Genomic DNA, 17652 nt, shown 5'->3' with positions numbered 1-17652 from the left:
CGCTTAGGGCCCGTTATAGGGGAAGAAGAAATTTTAAAAAGGGTGTATATATTTATAAACAATATAAAATTTAAAACAATAACCTAAATTAAGCGTTTAACCCAACAAACATATATTGTTTCTAATAAGTGAAAACAAATATAAAATTTAAAGAACTCCTAATTAGAAGTTTTACAAATGAATTCTCTTCCTAAAAATGAATTCTCTCTTTATTCTTCCCCTATATATATATATATATATATATATATATATATATATATATATATATATATATTTTTTTTTTTTCTAATAAGTGAAAACAACTAAGATTTAATTGTCAAACACAACAAAACTCATAGTCAACGAGCAACAACTACATAAGTAAATCATGAGAGGGTCAAATCTTCAATCAATCATGTCACACCCTAACCTACAGCGGAATATACCGTGGTGCGACTGAAGAATGGAATCACACGGGTTATTCTGGATAAAATACTGCTTTTGGATTGCTAAACTATCGGCTGGTGTTTGTCTGTTTGGAGTAAAGTTATGGTGTGAAGAACAGTTGTGATTCCTCTGTACTCGGGAATGGAATCACAGGGTTGCTTTAGATAAAATATTATATAGGTTAGGTTAAGGTAATACTCTTGTAAGCAAAATGGTCCTTTGGAATGAATTGGTGAATCTTGAAATGCATTTTAGCAAGTGTTGTTTGTCGTGTTAATTTTTGTTGGGTGATAAATGATACTTGGGATTGCAAAGTGCATGTGGTTGTTGAATATGCTGTGGTCTGTACTGATACTTGGAATTGCAAAGTGCATGTGGTTCATTCATTTACCCGGTAAACTGATCATGTGTTGCTTTGTCTGAAAGTTTTACAAACAAAATTGGCACTATGATTCCATATTTAGGCGATTCTAGATAAAAACAGGTGTTATCTGATGAAAACCCTTAATTTGTTTTATTAGAGTGCCCACCCGAGTTCATCTGTTGATGCTGATTCAAGTTCTAGCAAATCTAATTGTATTCTATTGCAATCTGCTAGTATTAATGAACAAGGTAGCATCTTAATTATATACTACATATATGTAATATGATGTTACATATTACATATATGTAATACTAGCAGAGAGCCTGCGCTTCGCGACGGGTGTGGAGTATGACTCCACTATTGTTGGCTATATAGGATTTAAAGTGGTACTGTTTCCTTCAATGATGTATAATTTGATCGTTATCAAGTTGATGATATTTCCATTATGTATATAGGACACGTATTGCATTTATAAATAGTAAATAAAATGTACCTAACTAAAGACTGGGGTGCGACCAGTCAATGCACAAGTAAAATTTTCGTTTTATACTTGATACACAAATATTGTATCCACGAAAACACCAAACTTCAACATGAAAGCTAGTCGGTAATTCACAAAAAGGCAGAGAAACAATTAGTCACGAATCAATCTTAAATTTAACACAATAGAATAGACCATACAATAGGATGTTGGTTAATGATAAGACTTGGATAAAATTCTTGAAAAAGCTTACAGAGAATATAAGTGGAAAAAAAAACTGTGCTACTCATTTAATTCCATATTTTGTAAGCGTAAACCAATTTTTATTATGGTCGTTTTTGTATTTGTTCCTTTAATTACTTATAAGTTGTGCACATTATGATTTCGTTTAGGTATGCAACGTATTGCGTATTATCCATATATTACAAAAAAGCAAACGCACCAAATACCACTCATAGTAGGGTCTAGGCGTGAAGTTTTTCATCTATCACAGAGGATAAAGATGTTGTCCCCAATAAAACATCCAACTCCAAAAAAACCGCTTTTCTTTGTTAAATATATAAATAAAAATACATATAGCATAAAGAAAGCAGATACTAATCTACAGATAATTCAAGTAACATTGCAAGCAACCTATTTGTTAACTCAAAGTGCAAGGTTTCTATCGTGCTTTAAACATTGCATCCTTTTTTTGCAAAATCAATACCTTCTTAAAATGTCCAATTCAGATTTATAAACATTTCTTTCAACCCTCCACTGTCATCTAAATTCTTCTGTGCCAACCATTCGTTGCTCGTCTATTGCTCGCCGCTTCTTCCAATTTCATGGCCGACGGTTGCTGGATTTATACACCACAAAGGTAACTGTAACATAACATGCACTCAAATTTCACCAGCCACATGTAATTTCAGCTTCTAAATAGTACTAAAAAAGTCAAAACATTGATATCTAGGTCAACTCTTATGTGTAATTTGATTGACATCTCAACCAATTGGGCATAACCCATTTTGGCGCAAACTAAAAAAGTACTCATTTGGATATGAATCCGTGTAATCAGCGAACACAAAAAAAGAACTGAATATTCTAGGTAACAAATTGTATAATGTAGTTATAAGTAGATCCAAAAACCTAGATGAAGTTTAAATAAGCAAATACCTTAAGGTATATCAAAGACATTATCAAGGACAGCTGTGGAGCATATCCGTACTTCTATTGATTTTAGCCAAAAATGTTCGTTCGAATATTATTTCAATCCATGACCTGACAAAATGAAGCGCACAACTTTTTTTATCTTGCATCTTATTTCTAATATATCGGTAATTTGTTGTGTGTATTAATGCAAGTTGCTACAAAGAAAGAAGAGAACATCAAACTTGGTGATTTTTTTGAGTTATTAGGCCATTTTGGGTAATTAGAAATCATTTAATATCAAACGAGAAATTAAAATATAAGTTAGAAGGTACGGAATGTACACTTGAACAAAACTATTTGAATATCTAGTAACAACGACGGGGTTTGAGGCAGCGCACATAACTGTTAATAGAAGTTATGGCGGTTATAAAACTACAAAAGGTAGTTAGGTGGCGGTTATATAACTACCAAAGGTGGTTATGATGGTTAAACAACTACTTTATAACCCATACATATGGGATCATTTTGTCATCTCCTAGTTCTCTTCGGTTCACAAAATTCACATAAAATACTTGTTTTTCTTAGAAGTTTTGAGTTTTATCCGGCTTAAGTTCATTAGAACATACCACTTTATTATTTCAATATGAAGGCGTTTCAAACTCTCAGACTATCCAAACGTTACAAATCTTGACTCCCCAACAGAACATGTGCTTGTTTGCTTGACGATGACGATCGAACTCGTATTCTTGCACTTCTATGCTTAATCATGATCCCAGAAGTTAAATTAAGGGTCATCATTATACTTATCCCACTAATTACTTGCTGTGTGTTTAGAGAAAGAGTTAATGGTATTGTTATTTTATTTGTGTGAAAAGATAACTAAAATGAATGGATTAAACAGTTGAAAATATTAACAAAAATAATTGAAGTTTTGTGAAAAGCAAGTTAAAATACACAAAAATGAAGATACAAAATCAACTGAATTAACAACACCCAAAAGGAGAAACTAGTTAATAGTTATGATTAAATACATGTTCCTCTACACATGATAAGAAACAAACAAATATGGTGTTTCCTTCCAAAAGCCATGTTAGGTTTCTCTCATGAAAAATACACAAGGGCATCACCACTAAAGCTTTGTTCTTGTTCAGTTGTTCATACACACAATTTCCACAACATATTAAGCATACCCATTACAAAAAGACTTGAAAAAACATTAGAAACAAACCACCCCACACATAACACTAGTAGAAAACTGGGTATTTGCTACTGCATTTTCGATAACAAATCCAGACTCAAACAAAAGATAATACGGGGAAAACCGCTATATAGCAACCAAGTTAGTGACTTCCATTAACTTGCGTATATATGGTTAAAGAGATCTATGATGCTCAAGGATGTTGATATTGTTTGTTCTTTGTCTCTTTACATTCCCAGAAGTAGAATCATCGTCATTTGTATTCTCCATCACTTGTTTAAGGGCCTTGAAGAAACACTAACCGGACCCCGGGCAGATTACAAGTAACCTGGGGGTTAGATAGATGTTTCCCACGAGGGGTTAGACCCAGAGAAGATGGTTCTTCTGATAACCTGCAAAACAGACACCGTGAGCTTGTCACTGAGAAGGGGGGGGGGGGGGTTCCTCCTTGCGACCACCATCCGGCGTGAGAATCAGACTAGATTGCTCTTTAAATATAAATGTATATTAAGAGATTGCTAGAGCAGATATCAGGTATAATATGATGATAATATGGTAAGATATGATAAGATGAGATGGTCATACCATTTGTGGTATTTATAGCCGAAGGTAGGTTTCCAAGGAGGTGTGGCCTGCTGAATAGTATTCCTGTTCAACCAACAGTGGCCTACGCACGTGCCCTGCTGGTAGTTGGTGGGTAGGCAGCGGCTGATAGTGACCAGGCCTGCTGTATACTATTCCTTTTCCACCAACTGCCGGCTATGCACGTGGTATGACAGGAGTTGGTGAGTAGGCAGCGGCTAATAGTGACATACAGTACAGGAGCATGCTGCTCGCCATACTGTTGTCAATAAGCTGTCGTATCTTTAGTCAGATCTTTTGCCCATACCTCGTCAGGTACAGTACAGAAGATCTTCCTGTATCGAACGGACTGGCTTATGGGCGGGAGTATTCCCCCTCCCGCCTTTATGCGGGATTGTTCCCGGCTTTGCTCATTCCTTTAGGTGACACTGAGTGATTGAGAGCTAAGTGCCTTGTGCGTGTAGCCTTGCTGCGCGGGTGGCCTTCCCTGATGGCTTGTATCCGAAGCTGCGGGAACAGGCGGAGTCCTTCACCATCGGGAGGCATTTCCTGCGGGAACAGCTTGCGTACTGCGCGTAAGGACGTCACGTCTCTGAGCATTGTTGGTCCTGCGGATCCAGTTGGTTTCTGCGCAGACGTCCCTCTTCAAGGTGAGTCTTGCGGGTCCAACTGGGCTCTGCTGGGACCTACCTCTTCAGGCCTCTTCGATAGTGCTTATCGAGTACTTCACCATTTGCTGATCATCATTTCCATTTAAATGATCTTCTGCGGTGAAAACAAAACATTCTTCACACGTCCACCAAGAGTTGTGATCTCAGCCTTTAGGGTCCTTAATTTAAGTTCTTTTAAAGTCTTGATGAGGTCCGACAAGAGATCTGATCTGTCCTCGCAGCATAATGAGGCTCTGATTACAAGTTTACCATCATTGTTGGACGCATGATCCACAGTCAGTTCATTAATCACAGTTGGGACAGGACTTTGTTCCGCGATTATTGAAGTTTGTCGCTTTAGCTCCTTCACATGTTGTATCACTTCAGCTAGCAATGAGGCCTTGTCCGTCTAAAAGTATAAGCAGATTGTTATAATGCAGCTTATATAACCCTTTTTGAATGCATAAGAAGTTAAATGAAATATAACCCTTTCTGAATACGTATGAAGTTAAACGAAAAATGTTAATACCTCTACAATGCAGTTTAGATATAGTCTTAATACTTTGTGACCCGTAATTCATTAGTTGGGCCGGTGTCTAATTCGTTTAATAGTCTCTCGTTTATTTAGTAGTTGTGAACAGTTGGTTTGGATTGATTAAGTTGTAAGCCTGTTTGGGCTTGGTCCATTTGTTATGGATGGCAAGGGGTGCTTGGGCCATGGGCCAAACATATTATGGATATATGATACTTATCTCCATGTTTATAGCGATGACGGTTATGAGCAGTTATCAATAACCGTTTTTAGGATAAGATTTCAATTTGAAATGTCGCATCCCTTCCTTGCAACCCTTCAACATCTATATAAGGATGTTAGACTCAGATCGTAAACATTGTAATCACTTTGACAATTTTCAATTCCATTAGAGTTCACATTCGCATATCTATGTTATTGTTATTTTGTTTATGGTGAGATTATCAACATGGTGTCCAAGAATTACGTATATGATCAGAAACCAAACGATCCGGATGGGGCTAACATACTTTACCATAGGTAAAATAATTATAAGACTAAGAAACAAGTCGCATAACTGAAACCCGTTTTTGCCCATATAATTTGTCCACATTTTCGGTCCTAATCAGTTTCGTTTAAAGGGCGGGCATAAAGATGGAGAACAATAATACTTAAGAACAGGAGAAACGAAAGAAAGAAAGAAAAAGACTAACTAACGATCAAACCTCAATAGTTTAGTCATGCAAATATTCAACGGGTTTAAGTTAAAATAGAACTACATAGTTTATTTTGGTTGATAAAGACAAATAGAAAAAAATGTGAAACAACATGTGCCAATCTTATAAGAACGCATGTTTTGTTACAAGCATCAAACATATGAACCACAACCGGATGAAAAATTTTTTGAAATAGGAAAGAGGAAGAGTGTAAGATGGTTTATAGGTCATTCGCCACTTGAAATGGTGGATGTCAGATTGAACATAGGGGTTGTCAGATTTTGTCTGGTGATGTGGCGAGAACCATGTGTTCCGCCATTAAATGGCGGATCATGAATATTTTATTAGTGATCCGCCATTTCAAATGGCGGATCTCAGTTGGAAGCTTTTATAAGTGATCCGCCATTTCAAATGGCGGATCTCAGTTGGAAGCTGACCGCCGGTCACCATTACTTTTTGATTGACATCCGCCATTTGAAATGGCGGATGTGAACAGTAACTCGTACTTCTTTTATGACCCCCCTATGTATTTTTTTATTCTATTTCAGTGACATCCGCCATTTGAAATGAAGGATGTCATTGAAATACAATAAAATACATAAAGTGGTTGTCATGTCAAGTACGAAAGTTACTGTTCACACTCGCCGTTTGAAATGGCGGATGTCATTAAAATATAATTAAATACATGTTAAAAGGTTAAAACTTGCACTTGCATTGTTGATTTCTTTGACCATAGCTATGATGACCCTATAAACCATAAATTTGTTTTTATAGGGATGTGACCTTTCACCCTATGTTGAGTCTATATAGCATGCTTTTAAAAAAAGTTGGTAACAATAACTATTTTTAAGTAAAAATGAATTAATAAGCAAATTTTCATGTTGTTCCAAATGATAATAATTACGTAAAAAACTTATAAATAATAAATACTTAAACTTGTTCAAAAAAAATAAATAAATAAACTAACATTTAAAAAAAATAATTATGTAAAAATTTTCATGTTGTTTCATATGCTGAATTAACAAATGATAATAATTACGTGAAAAACTTATAAAGTAAATAATTAAACTTGTTCAAAAAGATAAACTAACATTAAACGGTGATGATAATTCGGAGTTAAGTGAGTCATGGCCATGGCAGTTCACCCCGTTCAAAAGCTTAATATCTCGGTTGACCAAATCTTGTTGTCATGTCAGTCACTGTTCACACCCGTTATTTGAAATTTACGGGTACTGTTGACATCCGTCATTTTAAATGGCGGATGTCTGGCAAATATAATAAAATACAAGTTCCTTGTAAGTCGGTGGTCAGAGGTAGGTGCAGGCACTGTTCACATCTGTCATTTAAAATGACGGATGTCAATCAAAAATACTTTAAGCTAGGTATACTAATTATATTTATTAACAATATTAATTATTAGAATTTTTAATAATAAAGGGGATAAATCCATATATTTAAAATCACTCTTGCACTAGTTTAAAAAAAACGTCATTTTTTAATGTAAAAAAAATTAAAGTGGTAAATTCATATTTATAATACCACTCTTGTGATAGTTGAGATCCTTTAATTATTCAACTGTCCTTTTTGATAAAAGAAATAGGTTTGCTTTTTGTTAAAAGATAAATGTTTAAAGAAGGAGTTGTCATGTCATACGGATTATTGTTTTCAAGATTCTTAATGATGGCTTCTCAACCACCCAACCATGTGAGCATTATTGGCATGTTTAAAAAAAACTTAGAACCCGTCCTTTTTGTTAGTAGATTAAGTTATGTTAAAAATTAAAAGGAGGAGTTGTCATGTCATACGGATTACTGTTTACATCCGCCATTTCAAATGACGGATGTCATTGAAATAGAATAAAAAAATACATTGGTGGGTCATAGGGTTAGTACGAGTTACTGTTCACATCCGCCATTTCAAATGGCGGATGTCAATCAAAAGGTAATTGTGACTGGCGGTCAGCTTCCAACTGAGATCCGTCATTTGAAATGGCGGATCACTAATAAAATATTCATGATCCACCATTTCAAATGACAGAACACATGGTTCTCGCTACATCACCAGACAAATCTGACAACCCCTATGTTCAATCTGACATCCACCATTTCAAATAACGGATGTCCTATATTCACTCAACATTTTTTCTCTCTCCTATAAACCATCTTACACTCTTCCTTTTTCTTGTTTCAAAAAATTTTTCACAACAGGATACTGGGCCAGGGGCCTCTCTTACTTTTGTTACTGTGGTATTTCACACATTCTAGTGCATGCAGAAACGCCCATATAACTTAGGCTGAGAGGTGTGGGGGGCTCTAACGGGGGCGCGAGTGGGGGCTCCAGCCAATAATATTGTGACGTGTAGCAGAGAGAGAAACTGGATAAGGGGGTGTTGGAGCCCCCGCTGGAGCCCCTGGCCCTGGTGTGGAGGGGCTCCAGCAGGGGCTCCAGCGGATTTTTTTTTTATTTTTTTATAAATGTATTAAAAAAACGTATTATTAAAAAAACTCATAAATTATTTAAAAAAACACACATTTTTTTTTAAAATTCAAATTACAAAAAAAAACATACTAAAAATTAAACAAACAATAATACTTAATAATAACACTAATCTAATACAAGATCATCGGGTCGCCTCGCCCACAAATATTCAACCAACTCATGTCGAAGATCCCCGTGTATCTCACGGCTCTTGATATTTGCTATGTTATGAAGTTTTTGTTGATCACTGATTGTGGACGGTTGTGGCGGAATGTCACCTTGGTAGTTTTGGCAGATAGCTTTGCCCTCGTCTTCTAACGTCATGTTGTGTAGGATCAGACACGTGTAGACGACGTCCGTTATCCTCTCCCGAGTCCAATAACGTATCGGGTTCGCCAGAACATAATATTGTTTTTTTATAGCTCCAAAAGCTCTTTCAATATCTTTTCTAGCAGACTCTTGCTTCTTCGTAAAATACTTCCGTTTGTCGGCGATTGGATCTGTAAAAGCTTGAACTAACAAAGCCCATTCGTTGTAAATACCATCGACCAGATAGTACTCGTACTTGAAGAGTTCTCCATTTGCAACAAAAGATTGAGGTGGTTCAACCCCGTCGATAAGGTCGTTGATCAAATTTGACTGATCGATAACATTAAGGTCGTTATTTGACCCAGCAACACCAAAAAAAGCATGCCAAAACCAAAGATCCTGTGACACCGCCGCCTCAAGTATAAGGGTCGGCCCTTCATGATCATCACGGTGGAACTGACCTCGCCAGGCCGTTGGACACATAGCCCATCCAACATGCGTACAATCGATGCTACCTAGCATCCCAGGAAAACCATGTTTTTGTGCGTGCACCCCATATATGCGTTGGATGTCATACATTGTAGGTTTACGCAGATATCTCCGAGCGTAAGTCGATATGACTCCTACGTATAATATATATTACAAAATGTAATAAATATTTAATAAAAAGTAAAATTAATGTTTTTTACCTTGGAAGAAAAAATGAAGGGATTCATGTGCAACCATTTTCGACATCTGTAAATGCTCATCCAAAGCGTCCGACGAGATGCCGTACGCTAATTGACGGATAGCAGCCGTGCATTTTTGAAGAGGGGTAAAACCGGGGAGACCCCTAGCATCCTCCCTTTGTTGAAAAAAGGGATACCGTGCCTCTAAATCACTTGCTATACGCATGAACAATTGTCTGCTCATTCGGAAACGAGTTCGAAAATCCGACTCCTCATATACCGGTTGAGGGCTAAAATAATGCCTAAACAAAGTATCGTTAGCACCCGATCGATCACGATCACGAGGTGGTGCTCTAACCCTCGGGAGTCGAGGTTGATGGGCTTGATTTTGCAAGAGATCGACCACGGTTGCGGTCAAAACCCCCCCTACATGAAGAAGCAAATCATTCTCTTCGGAGGAGTCGGAATCAGACGAGTACGACGACATTATTTTTTAAAAAAAAATTGGGAAGATGGTTGATTTTGAGTTTTATTTTGAAGTTGTGGTGATTGATATGGGTGAAATGGGGTATTTTATAGATGAAATGGGGTATTATATAGGAGTTTGGGATATTATATAAGGGTTTTAAGGTTTTTTTTTTTTTAAATATTGAGCTCCAACGGCTCTTTCTCTCGAGCTCAACGGCTCTTTCTCTCTCTTCTCCCGCGACCACACTCACGCCTGCCTGGATTTCCGCGCTCGCGCCCCGGCTCGCGCCCCAGTGGTGTGGGGTTAGCGCCCCGAGGCGCGAGCGGAGGGGCTCTCGCGCCCAGGATTGCGCCCCACACCCCTCAGCCTTAAAAGTCTTATGAGAGAGTACGTAACACTTTAGATAAACTAAGAGTACACAAAAAGAATCGCATATAAGACCCAAAGAATTGGTCACAAAGCTAGTCTCTTGGTTACATGACGAACAAAAAGATTCCTTCAACTAACCTATAGTAACTTCATTCATTAGATAGATTTTATATTATGTTGGTATTTTTGGACTTCAGTTTATCGGTAGTTGATTATGTTTACTTGTTATGTTGTAATTAAAATTGGTAAGTAATTAGGGTTACTCTATATGTCTAATCAATTGTTAGACATTATAGAACATTGAATGGCAACCGAGTTAGGTTTAATGAAAAGAAATACGAGTTATGTGTAGGTGCTGTCACACACCTAACCTTAGACGAAAAACCTTTCAAAACTACGTCATTTTAATTAAAAATTACCAAAATTAGTTTGAAATGCCCCTGTCCCTTACTGTTTTGTCCCAATTACTTAAAGAAAATAAAAAGTAATTAATAACTGATATTAATTTTAATTACTATTTTTTTTAATTGAAGCTAGAAACAATTAAAAAAACAAACCTTAAAATGTTATTTTTCAATCAAAACTGCAAGAGCAAAGTAAATTATAAAGTATGAATATTTTTGTGATTTAAGAATTCCGATTGTGCAGTTGCGAGCACTCTCCTATCCTGTTTAGCTTCCTGCTTCGCATTTAATCATATAGGGTTTGTTTTTTTATTATGTTTGTGTAATGATAAAAAATAATCTCATGATTCTTATTTACATGGATTTTCTCCCAAGCTCAACTCTGATAGAAAAGTCATGAAGAATCCAAAAAAAAAGGGTAAAAGATAAATGTGGAGATTTCAAATTAATTTTGGTAACTTTTATCAAAACGACGTAGTTTTGAAAGGCTTTCTCTCTAAGTTAGATGTGTGAGAGTATCGTATTTACTTTCCCCTTATGTGTAATATAGGTTTTGAGTTATATTTTGTGTATAATATATTGAGACTTATTCAATAATCGTTTCTTTGCGTTTATTCACTTTTATGACCATCAATTCCTTCTTAATTTAGGTTTATCGTAATTATATCTATAATAATTAGGTTTAAGATTTGATTAACTTTGCGTAATAACTAGCTTCATTGTATGTTTACCATTGATTAAAGGTATATAATATATCATCGGTATTCATTATTCTAGCTATTTGGTATTATAACTTTAATTTCTTTCAAATGCATGATTATAATTATGAATACTCATAACATAAATTGTATTATCTTATTTATCAATGCTCAATCTAGCTAGGTGTGGTTGAATGTAGAATGATTAGCAGTGTGAAAAGAAAACAAAACAATTAGAGATAAAAAGAGTTAAGTATTTCAAAACAATAGAAAGTAGCAAGTAGCAAGTAGCAAGTAATCATGAATGTGCATGTAATGATGGAGTTTTAAAGCATGAGCTAGCTAATAAACACATACTCAGTGTGTATTCAATTGTGTTAAGAGTCAAGACTGAGACAAGAAAGCTTAATTTGTCTGGTGTTGGTAAAAAAGGTTGTGGCTTCTTTTCATGACCTCTAGGACTTCAAAAACACCGGCAAAACAATTTTCTAGCAAGCTTTATAGCTGCTCAACGGTTTCTCTTTATCTTGCCCACATATTCTCTCACGGTCTCACCACATTCTCAAAAAATCTTGAATGATTTCCAACACCAAAAGCTTAGTTCATTCTTACAATTCAAGTGGTTCTTGAAAGATCATAATTATGCGGGTTCAATGATTTGGCCGAGTTCATATTATACTTTGGTGTCAACTATACACACACAGCTTCACATCTAACCCAACATAGTCCCAAACAGCCGTCTGGATAAACGTCAGACGGCTATTTTGACCAAAAATTTTCAATAGTTTAATCGTCTGTGATTGTCAGAACTAGGTATAGCATGACGCTATACTTTTCACTTATGTTAAGGAAAGATGAATGTAATAAACAAATAATGGAAAGATAATGAATGCATAATATCTTACCTTTGAAGCTTTGCAAGATGATTATAAATCCGTTTCCTACGTCGTCGTTCGGCTTCGCTAATCGCTAAGGCTTTTCGAAGCTGCTAAAGCTTTAGCATCCATGATCTCTTGTGCAGTCATCTTACTTGTGTCAGTTTGAAGACCAAAAGGACCGGATCCGGGGTACACAATATGGCCTAGTGTCTCGGATATGAATCTTAGGTGATGATGATCAGCCTGTGATGAACTTCGGTTAAACATACCACCATAAAATGATACCGGTGGTTGTGGTGGTGGTGGAGGGAAGATAAATGGATCATGGTTTTGGGTCGGGTATTGAAGAACCGGGTTTATGGTGTCATTGTGCAATACTCGAGGTAGGGTACTCCATATGATGATGCATAAGTTGAGATGATGATGATGATGATGATGATGATGGTTGGAACATTAACCTAGTAGTATTAGTATATGAATAATCATTACTACCCATCCTTTGTTGTTGGATTTCTTGAAGGATTGATTAGTTTTCTTGAAACCTTTGAATGCTTTGATGATGAGTATGATCTTCTTTTACCACCTCTTGAACTTCTTCTCTTTTAGAGCACATAATATGATAACATCACCACCTCTCTATAGAGATGGTCAAAAAAACCGGTTGGGGAACCGGTTTGCCGGTTTAAACCGGAAACCGGTTTTTACGAAAACCGGTTTTTTAAAAACCGGTTTGACCGGTTTACAAACCGACGGTTCGTATTTCGGTTACAAGTTTTAGATCCAAAACCGGTTAATGAAAAAACCGGTTTTTTTTAATAACCGGTTATGGAAAAACCGGTTAACCGGTTTATAAAAAAACCGGTTTTTGACCGTTGTGGAAAAACCGGTTAACCGGTTTCTCCATAACCGGTTAACCGGTTAAAAACCGGTTTTTGACCGTTGTATAACGGCTATATGGCCGTTTTTTTTTTTGACCGTTTTTTTTTTTTACCATTTTACCCCCACAAACATCTATATATAGTTTAGGTTGGGTATTGGTTAGATCACACTCGATTATACAACTCCAAACGCTCTAAACATTTATTTCATACGCGATTATTTTGTTATCTCACGCTCAATTATACCACATTACCACTCCATACGCTCTTATTTCGTAGTCGATTATCATGGCCTCCCAAAGTGCTGCTTCATCCGTCAACATGGGTGCCTCGAACACGGGAGAAACGGTCGTCGGGTCATCCCCACGAAACGAAACCAAGATGTTTGGCAACATTTCGACCTATGCGAAATGTCTAACGGTAGCCAAAAAGCTCGATGCAAACATTGTTTGAAGTTTTATGGCAAAGATGCAAACTCCACTTTAAAAGCGCATGTACAAAAGCCCTTTTGCAAGGCCTTGAAGGACGAATCGAGAAGTAGTTCGCAGCCGGAGATGACGAATCAAGGAGCGGTGTTTACGTACGACCTTGAAGCGATACGTCAAAAGTTTTCAAACTTTGTGATTCAACAAACACTTCCTTTCAACCACTTCGACAACCCTCAATTCACGGAGATGATGCAAAAGTATGTTCAACCACGCTACCAACACGTAAGTCGTTCGACCCTTAGAAGAGATTGTCTTAAAGCATGGAAAAACGCTAAATCCGAACTAATTTCATACTTTTCAAACTTACAAACTGGTGTAAACTTAACAACGGATGTGTGGTCGGTACCTCATGGTTCGCCCGACTCATACATTTGTGTGACGGCTCATTGGGTTGACCCCGAGTCGTGGCAAATGATGAAACGAACCGTTGCGTTTCAATTGTTTGATTACCCGCACACGGGTAGAAATATTTTTAAACTCTTGGATAAAGTCATTCGACAATACAAGATTGAACATAAAATCTTTTCAATTTCGTTTGATAACGCGTCCAACAATACGGCCGCGGTTGGCCATTTAAAATTAAAGTATAAACCTATTTGTGATGGAGCGTTTTTTCATAGCCGATGCATTGCACATATTATCAACTTGGCCATGCAAGATGGGTTAAACGTGATCGAAACGCAAAGAAACAATTTTAAAAGAATGTTACGAGATGTTTTTAGCAACAATAAAACATTTTCAAGATACAAAAAATTTTGTGTAGAAGCTAATTGTCAATAGTTGGGGCCAAATTGGGATTGTCCAACAAGATGGAACTCGACTTGTGATATGTTTGAGAAAGCCATCCAACAAAAAGAATCATTAATTGCGTTTCATCAAATTTTGTCAAGTAGGGGTAAATGTGCACCGTACGATCCTAGAAACTGGTTATTGATTGAGATCGTTACGGAGGTCCTTCAAATTTTTAAATCTTGCACAACTAGTTTATCCGGGGTTTACTATCCAACAAGCCCCATTGCTTTACCAAAAATTGCTGTCATGTGCACAAAGTTGAGTGAACTTCATTGTAGGGGTGCACCTTATTTTGATATGGGTGTAAAAATGAAAGAAAAATTTAGAAAATATTTTCAAGAACTACCCGCTGTTTTGACATGTGCTGCTGCGTTAAACCCTTGCATCAATGTTGGTGGTGTTGAAGCTTTAATAGAAAAAATTTGTGATGAGCTAGAGTTAAACGACGATCAAAACCCCTATTATAGCCAAACTTTAAAGAATGCTTTCAACACCACCTTGTCAAACATGTATGATGTTTACCTTACAAAATACGGGTCGTCTTCCCAAATTCATGACTCGTTAAGAGCTGTTGCCCAATCCCAATCCCAAACCGACCTTGAAATGGGGATGTACTACATGATTTGGGAAGACGCCGGTAAACGTCAAAAGGTAAACACCCCAAGCAGTGAACTTGGAAGGTATGGTGGTACCAACTTTGTGAAACACATGACTCTGGATGAATTTAGAAGTCTTGATTTGCTGGCTTGGTGGAGAGGTAAGGAGGATGAGTTTCCGATCCTCGCCGCCATGGCCAAAGATTTACTAACGGTCCAAGCTTCCACGGTAGCTTCGGAGTCTGCTTTTTCTGTTTCTGGCAGGGTTATATCGATTAGGAGGACTCGACTCACTCCACCAGCTATAGAGATGTCGATTTGCTACAAAGATTACTTGGACTCTTTAGATAGGGCACAACATCAACGCTCACTCGAGGGGGAAATGGAGTATGAGGCGGGCTTGTATGAAGACGAGGTCAATCAAGGACACACTCAACCAATGAACGATGAAGAAGCCGCGTACGACGATTACCTAAGGAATAGCTCGGGATCGGGTAGCGAAGAAAATTAGTTAAAGAAACAGCAAACATGGAGGCAAATAATGAGTAAGAAACAGCAAGTTGTTCATGTAATCGTGTCTGTATGTCTATGGATAATCTACACATAGATAATGAGGCAAATATGGATAATTTAGGCACTGTTAGTGTTAATTTGATCGGTTGTGTATGTATATCTTAACTGCTAGCATTTCTATTCAGTACATATATGAACCTACACACGATATGATCTACACATAGATAATTTGAAATATCACCTACACAGTACATATATGAACCTACACACGATATGATCTACACGTAGACAATTTGAAATACCACATACATAGTGTGTGTGTGTGTGTATATATATATATAAATTTACACACCCTACACAGTAAAGATTTTATCCTACATAGCCTACATAGTAAACAAAATTACCCTGCATACTTTACATAGTAAGCACAATTATTCTACACACGTAATGTTAGTTACTTGGTGAAAATGAAATGAACTAAAAATACCTTAACATTGAACTAATCGCTATATGGTATAATATGTGTACCTAACAATACACAATTCGAAATACTACCCTACACCGTAAATAATAATTCTACATATCACACAATGCACTACTATATAAACATTTATTCCGCCCACACATACAAATTTGAAGTCAATAGGTAACTACATATTCACAAAACCCCCGACACAAAACTGTATGTTTCTAATTTTGCTACATGGGTACTATATGAAAAATCCATAATATACAACATAATGTTGAAAAATTATGTGCTTTATAAATAAATCCTATAAACAAATAAACAGCTTATATAACCCTAAATTCCAAAAAAAAAATTATAATTTATTTGTAAAATTTTAATGAGAAAAATTAAATAATATTAATCATCTTATGAGCATAATCATAACCGTCGAATACATTAATGTCTGGTTTAATTAGGCCAACACCACAAAAGACATGTATGCCCTTTTTAATTAAAAATATATCATAAATATGTGTCTTTATTTATGATAATACTAGTTCTATTGTTGACCTTTGATTAAACATAATCAATGGTCTAAATTCATTTCTGGCACTTCTCGCTATAATATCACTTCTCGCATGATTCATCCCATATATATATATATATATATATATATATATATATATATATATATATATATATATATATATATATATGATGTGCTCTTGAAATTTGGGTTTGACAATATAGTCTTGTAGTACAAATTAATTTACATGCTTATGCTTAAGGAAGCATAAGCACAAGCCAATGCTATGGGTTATGTGTTTAAAGTTTTTAAACTTTAAAAGGAATAAAAATGAATAATAAGTATTTATATGCACCCTCTAGTGAAATGTCACTTTCTCAAAAAAAATAAGACATCATATACGCACTAAATTAAGCATCTAGAATAGTGCAATGGTACTCGTTGATCAATCAAGAGAATTCTGCATAAAGATCCACTAAACCATGTGGGCTCTGGTTGTGGTCGTGGTAGTAATTGTGGGTGTGGTGCTAGTTTTTTCAATGTCTCCTGCTTTTAAGCTGAATAGAATAAGCGACTGTTATGTAAGGGTCAATTTTTTTTGATATGTCATTTTTTTAATATAGGGGTTATGGGTAATTTTTAAGCAGGTTAAAATAAAACTAGCAAAGTGCCCGCACGTTGTGGCGGATATTGTAACTTCTTAGATTCAATTTTGTTGTTTATTTAGCAGTCAACCATTCCGGGTTTTAAACATTTTATTCCGTCCATCCAAGCATAGCTGTATTAGTTAGTATGGCGCGTGTGAGTGTATGTCTAGTATGTTAATGTCTTTCATTATTCGGCCCCTAAGTTAACTGTATATGATTGGTTGGTATAAAGCTGGTGGTTTCATTTTATATAAACACGATTTGTGTATATGAAAAGAAATGCAAAATCCATGCATTGCCAAAAAAAACTGTAATTTTAATAAGGAATTAATCATATCCATAATTGAAGAAAAAATATGTTGGAAGATAAAACAAAAATATAAACCAACCTCTCATCACATATAAACACACTACATGGATTGTTGAGATGAC

The 17652-nt window shown here is 36.1% G+C and overlaps 1 pseudogene; it reads right to left on the bottom strand.

The window, feature by feature from the left end:
* Positions 1–3774: 3774 nt before the first annotated feature.
* Positions 3775–12945, bottom strand: LOC143564651 (transcription factor bHLH30-like; annotated as a pseudogene).
* Positions 12946–17652: the final 4707 nt, after the last annotated feature.

Source organism: Bidens hawaiensis, unplaced genomic scaffold (assembly GCF_021521415.1).
Source record: "Bidens hawaiensis isolate Kalapana, Puna unplaced genomic scaffold, B.hawaiensis_p1.1 tig00022145_1, whole genome shotgun sequence".
NCBI lineage: Eukaryota > Viridiplantae > Streptophyta > Magnoliopsida > Asterales > Asteraceae > Bidens > Bidens hawaiensis.
Note: the sequence above shows the minus strand (reverse complement) of the source record. Positions and strands in the feature narration are given on the sequence as shown.